The 4,767-nt window shown below is 51.0% G+C and overlaps 1 long non-coding RNA gene across 1 annotated transcript; it reads right to left on the reverse strand.

Annotated features, from left to right (window-relative positions):
* Window positions 1-1,239: 1,239 nt before the first annotated feature.
* Window positions 1,240-3,555, reverse strand: LOC123460815. Its single transcript, XR_006637217.1, has 2 exons — window positions 2,504-3,555; window positions 1,240-1,721 (listed from the first exon to the last, which is right to left on the reverse strand). It is a non-coding gene; the product is annotated as an uncharacterized LOC123460815 (long non-coding RNA).
* Window positions 3,556-4,767: the final 1,212 nt, after the last annotated feature.

Raw genomic sequence — 4,767 nt, forward strand, 5'->3', positions numbered from 1 at the left:
TGGACTCGGGAATTCCCCCTCCTAGAGGCTGCTGTGAGGACTGGGGCCGTGCTCAGCACCTGGCACGGGCTTCTGAGCTGCCATATTCTTGTGTCTGCCTCTCTCCATCCCTGGTCTAAACTTGAAGAGCCAGTAGCAAGGTTGGGCGGGTGATCTACCTTCACTGGGAGACCTGGTCTTGGATGGCAGCTGCCCAGTGCGCCCCCATGGGCAGAGCTGCAGCCATCTCACCTGGCCATTCACAGTCTTCGTAAGACAGTCGCCTTGACTGTCAGAAGCCATGGCAATCTGAGCGTCATGTCTGACTGACACCCACGACAGGGCAGGCTTGTTTGAAGTGGTCTCTGAGAAGGTGGTTTTGGTCTTTAGCGGCTGGGGGAGGCGGGAGAAGGGACGGATCACGTCATGCGTTAGGCCACGGCGCCCTTTTGGGACTCCGTAAGCAATGGCAGGGTCAACACTTGGTGTGTGTTCCGCAGACCAGCCTGCCCTCCCCTGAGCTGAGTATCTCACCCTCCTGGACGTGAGCTCTAGGGTTCAGCTTGAGGTCGCAGCTGTCCAGGAAGCTCCTCACTGAGTCAGAGCCCCAGGATCTTCTCCTCCCTCTCTGGGAAACCCCGCCTGCTCCCCAACACCACCCATCTGCAGGAGCTGTGGGCAGAGACTAATCCTAGCAGGTGTGAGAGCCACATCGGAGAACCATGGGCATCTCTACCCTTACCCAAGGCTGTGCCCATTCCTTCTAACCATGCCCCATCTCTCCTCCTGCAATAAAATACAATGTGGAGTCCTGTAGCACCCCATGGCTCTGGCCCTACAGTGACTGCTATTTCTGGTAACATACTTTCATTTCTCCCCTTACTCCTCATAACTGGTATCTTTAGCATGTTGATGTCTCAGCAAGGTTCCTGGAAGTGTCCAGCAAGTGCTGGGTAAACAATAAGTGCTCAGTAAATGCTGGTTCTGCTCTCAAGTTGGCGGCCCAGTGGAGCCAAGGCAGGACAAAGGACATTCTTATGACATTCTCTGTGCACACTACTTCTCAGGGGTCTGACCAGGTCCGCCATGTGGTATTGGGAGGATCTTAGGCTCCACTCTCTCTCCTGAGGCTGGGCTGCAGCCCCTTGTCAAGTCACTAGGGACCTTCATGGACCTCTTTGCTCAAAGGATGGGGTTTTGTGGTTGGCATTGGCTCCCTTCCAGCTGCCCTCCCCCACCAAAGATTAAAACAAAAGAACCTGCAAATGCCACCTCTTTATTCTTCATTCCTGCCACTTAACCGGTTTGCACAAGCTGAGGGTGATGAGCGGGTTTTGGAGGGCAAGACGGAGCGTCTGGGGGCAGACCCTCCAGGAAATAGTCTATGCACACTGCTCAGGCTGGTTAGACTCAAGAAGCAATTTAACAATGAACTCCAGAGAGTTAGAAATGTACACAAGTGTCAAGGCAGCTGCTGACTGGCTTCTTGCCTCCCCATGGGGGTCAGAGTTATACCCATCAGTTCTGTGCAAAGGTCCTGGGGCTGGCCTAGGAAACTGCCAGGTTCTTGTCTTGCTCATCCAGCAGCTCATGCCAACGGACGGGTGCGTGGGTGTGTACCCAGATGCCTTGGCCCTCCGGCAGGCTCCTCTTGAGTCTATGTCCGTCCCTTGAAAGTGTTCATGCAGGTGTAGGTCCCTGAGAATCTGTGGATCTCCTCCAGTGCAGCCTGTGGGAGTATGCTGGGTGGGGAGGGGAGAAGGGGATCAGCAGGGTGACGTCATCGGCATGCACCCCAGACAGGGTGGTAGAATGGTGATCCCAGAAGCGCTAGCCACTCAGCAACTTTCCCTCCAAGCCACCTCCCCTTACCCCCATCCCCAGAGAAAAACTTTCAAGGAAGTGGGTGGGCACTTTCACTGGGCAAAGGCTGGGGCTCAGGGACATACGTAAGAGCTGCATTCTTAGCGTCTGCTGTGGTCTGAAGGGCTCAGTCCCCAGGGAAATGCATGCTGACACTTGTCATTGTGGTAAGACAGGAGATGGGGCCTCAGGGAGGTGACTGGGTCGAAAGTGGATGGGCTCACTCATGGATTAATGAGCAGTCTAGGGAGTGGCTTTGTTATAGACGCCTGCTCTCAGGCAGGCTGGCTCTGTCCTACCATGGGACACTTTCCATTATGTTGTGAGGTGGCAAGACGACCCGCGCCTGATGCCAAGAGTGGCATGTTCCTAGGCTTCTCAGCCTCCAGGACCCCAAACAAAGCTGTCGTTATCAATTACCATTTGGGGGCTCAGTTATAACCACGGGGAACTAAAACAGCACCCTTGGGCGCACAGGTACCTAAGAGCTCCATCAACTCAAAAAGCTACTTCCTCATCAAGGATTTATTATGTGCGTTAAGAAGTTACAACATAGGTGTCAGGTCCCCCCAGGAACGTGTCCAAGGTGCCCCACAGGCCTCTCCTAGAGCCTCGGAGTCCTTGTGTTTTCTCAGCAACCCCTTCCCCAGGCCATCCTCACCTGTTTATTATGTGAGCAATTTGTGGCAGACATTTCATTTCTAATTCCTAGTCCCTCTGACCCCTGGGCCTGGCACACTAAAGTATAGGAGAGGGCAGGCTTATTCCAGGCAGAACAATCTGTAGGCTTCCAGAAGTGTTGGCTCAAGAATTGCGTCTCTAGTGATGTGCCTCTTGGAAGGTGGGGAGGAAGGGGTACAGGGCAGGAAATATAGGTTAGGAGCTCACTGTGGAGAGGGCTAAGATAAACTAGACAAAGTAACTTTTTATGAGAATGTTCCAGAACACTTCTTACTTAAAGTACAGGGAGTGGTAGCCTGGCCTCAATGAAGGCCTGAGCCCTGTTCTTGTAGGGGCTTCCTCAGATAGCCAGGGAATATCATGGATGGAAGGTCAGGATGTGCTGAGCCAGATAAGACATGTTCTGAATGCCCCGGGCACCCCCACCCCGACTCGCCACTCTCTGCCTGAACAGGGGCCTTGAGCATAGAGGACACAGGGCCAGCTGCTGGTGCCATGTCACCCTGCCAATGGGGTGGGGATGGGAAAGTGGCAGGGGGAGCTGGCTTCCTAGGAAGTTCATGCCTGACAAGAGAAGGGCCAGCCCAGTATCTGGAAGCCTCACTTCCTGCCAGGGAGGAACCAGAGTCACAGTTGCAGAGACACAGGTCCATCTCCCTGCTGCACTGAGATGCCCACAGATGGACGCTGTACCGAGGAGGCCACCTACCTGCACTGGCCCTGTTAATGCAGGAGCCATATGCAAGGCCTTGCTGAGCAAAGTCTGGGAAGTTCTAGGGGAAATCAATGCTGGGAAAATTCTGGAAGGTGATTATCTCCTTTATGCAGCCTATCACCTAGGGTGATCTGCCGTGGCAAATCTCACCTGACCAGAACTATGAAGGTTTTTTTTTTTTTTAATATAAATTCTGAGCTTTTAGCATCAAGACTCTTGTGTCTCCATTTGACTAAACTTCCCAGGTCCCGGAGCTATGTGTGATGGCTTAAAGAACAAGAGATCTCAAAGGCCTAGGAAGCCTTGGGTACCTTAGATCTTTCAAGATATTCATAATGATAACTATTAAATCATCTGTCGTCTTGTTTTTTTTTTTTTTTTTTGAGATGGGAGTCTCATGTAGCCCAAGCTAGCCTCGAACTCACTATGTATCTGAGAATGACTTTGAACTTCTGATCCTCCTGGCTCTACCCCTTCAGTGCTGGAATTACAGGTGTGTGCTGTCACATTTGGTTTATGCCACGCTGGGGTTAGAACCCGGGGCGTTGTGCATGCTAATCAAGCACGCTACATCTCCAATCCAGCCTTGATCTTCGATGAGTTTTCCAGGGGCTATGTGACACATCACAACTAATTAAAATTAGAATCAAAATGTAAGAATCTACTTGTCAACAATTATACCAGACCACAGAGATCCACTCACTCCTGACTCCTGGTTTTTTTTTTTTTTCTTTTCTTCTTTTTTCTGTGTGTATCTCAATGGCTGTGTGGACGTGTGTGACGCGTGTTGGGGAGGGGTTGTACACGCGCCGTGGACCGCAGCGCACATGTGGAGGTCAGGACAAGCCTGAGGCACTTACTCTTCCCCTGCACCCTACTTGCCCCAGTGTCTCTCTGGTTTTCACTACTAGGCTTTCTGTTTTTCTACTAGGCACCAGTCTAGCTGGCCCGTGAGCTTTGGGATTCTCTTGGCTCTGCCTCCTGTTGCCATAGGTGCGTTGGAATTACAGATGCGTGTGCCAGTTTGCAGCCTACCTGTAGTACTTTTAACCACAGAACACCCCTGTTTTTTTTTTTCTTATTTTCTAAAAAATATATAATTATCAGCTAGGTATGGTAGCTCATGACTTTAAAACTAGCACTTAGGAGTCAGAGGTAGGAGGATCACCATGAATTTGAGGCCAGCCTAGGCTAGAGTGGGACGTTGCTTCAAATACATATGTGTGTGTGTGTATGTATGTCATAAAAACATATTTATGATCCAGGTATTATATCATATACCTGTCATATCATCACTTGGAGTCTGAGGCCAGCCTGGGCTACATAATGAGACCCTGACACAGGAAATTAAGAAGAAAGCCAACAAAGACACCAGCCAGGTGTGGTGGTACACACCTTTAATCCAGCACTCAGGAGGCGGAGGTAGGAAGATCACTGTGAGTTTGAGGCCACCCTGAGATTACATAGTGAATTCCAGGTCAGCTTCAGCTAAAGTGAGACCCTCCCTACCTTATAAAATGAAAAACTAA

This window comes from Jaculus jaculus, chromosome 5 (genome assembly GCF_020740685.1).
Source record: "Jaculus jaculus isolate mJacJac1 chromosome 5, mJacJac1.mat.Y.cur, whole genome shotgun sequence".
Classification (NCBI taxonomy): domain Eukaryota; kingdom Metazoa; phylum Chordata; class Mammalia; order Rodentia; family Dipodidae; genus Jaculus; species Jaculus jaculus.